Below are 1,663 nucleotides of genomic sequence, written 5' to 3' on the forward strand. Positions count from 1 at the left end.
AACAAAATCTTTATACATGCAAAATTTCACTGAAATAAATACATTTTCTTCATTTATCATTACCACACAGTATTTATGTTTTCAGTTAATTTTTAGGGGTATAATTTCTAAACTTAGGGCAATCAGATTTCCTGCTTTCTGCCTCAGTGCTTAAACTCTCCTCCAATATAAGGAATACAATTGTGAAGGATAAAATAATTGAATTTTACAGAAAGCATGAAAGAAAAACATTCGCACACAAGTTAGTCTATTTGCTAATTAGGAAAATTGTGCTGCTTTCTACCTCTACCACAGATGCATTGGTGAACTGTTGATTAACAAATGGTGTTCAGAAAGATCAGATAGCATACATCCTAAACTTGCGTTCCATACAGTTGGAGGTCCCAGAACTACTAAGGTTGGTTAAATCCATACGCAGCATCAAAACCTCTTTAGGTCATTTATTGAGTATTTTATCTAGAAAGCAAATATTGAATTCTGCCCTATATATGTGAATAGTGCTGCAGTGGACATACACATGCGTCTTTATGATAGAATGATTTATATTCCTTTGGATATATACACAGTAATGGGATTGCTGGATTGAATGGTATTTCTGTCTTTAGGTCCTTGAGGATTGTCACACTGCTTTCCACAATGGCTAAAGTAATTTATACCCCACCGACAGTGTATAAGCATTCCTTTTTCTTTCCAATCTTGTCAGCATCCATTATTTTTTGACTTTTTAGTAATGGTCATTCTGACTGGTGTGAGATGGTATCTCATTGTAGTTTTGATTTGCATTTCTTTAATGATTACTGATGTTGAGCTTTTTTCATCATGTATGTGCTTATTGGCATCATACATATCCTCTTTTGAAAAATGTCTGTTTATGTCCTTTGCCTACTTTTTAATGTGTTTTTTTGTAAATTTGTTTCAGCTCCTTATAGATGCTGGATATAAGACCTTTGTCAGATGCATAGTTGGCAAAAGTTTTCTGCCATTTTGTTGGTTGTCTATTCGCTCTGTTGATAGTTTATTTTCCTGAGCAGAAGTCCTTTGGTTTAGTTAGATCCCATTATAAGTACATTATTTGTTAAACATATCTTTAGTTGTTTTGTATGTCATATGCAACAAATCACAACATCCTGCATCCACAAATTATATGCAGGGTATAAAGAAACCATTAATTAAAAGGTATAATCTTTCCATTTATAACTACAAGGAAGAACTAGCAAATCAGATCTTACATGTAACGTCTGTATACATGGAAGTGACAGACTGCTTTTGCTGTTTAATACAAAATGGCTGAACTTCAGAAGATTAACGCTGACATCTAAACATGCCAATGTAAATATCAAAAAAATATATATTCTAACTTTACAAAAGAAATCATGGGACTTAGTCTGGTACCAGGAAAGTGGCAAGGATTACACATAGTATTTTATGAAGCAGCACACAAAAGTATCAAACTTTTCTGAAACTGAAATTAGCTATCTTGAGTCAAATTAATAAAAAAAAAAAGTCCATATGGACTATTTACAACCTCTGACATTTGTGGATATGATAAGAATCTGTTATAGTGCAGCTACATACAGTAAAATTCAGGCAATTTTGTTTTTTTCATTTGGGTTTAGATTGCAAATTTATTGTCATGAGAAAAGGATGGAAGCAAATTTTAGCA

This window comes from Rhinopithecus roxellana, chromosome 4 (genome assembly GCF_007565055.1).
Source record: "Rhinopithecus roxellana isolate Shanxi Qingling chromosome 4, ASM756505v1, whole genome shotgun sequence".
In the NCBI taxonomy this organism is placed as follows: domain Eukaryota; kingdom Metazoa; phylum Chordata; class Mammalia; order Primates; family Cercopithecidae; genus Rhinopithecus; species Rhinopithecus roxellana.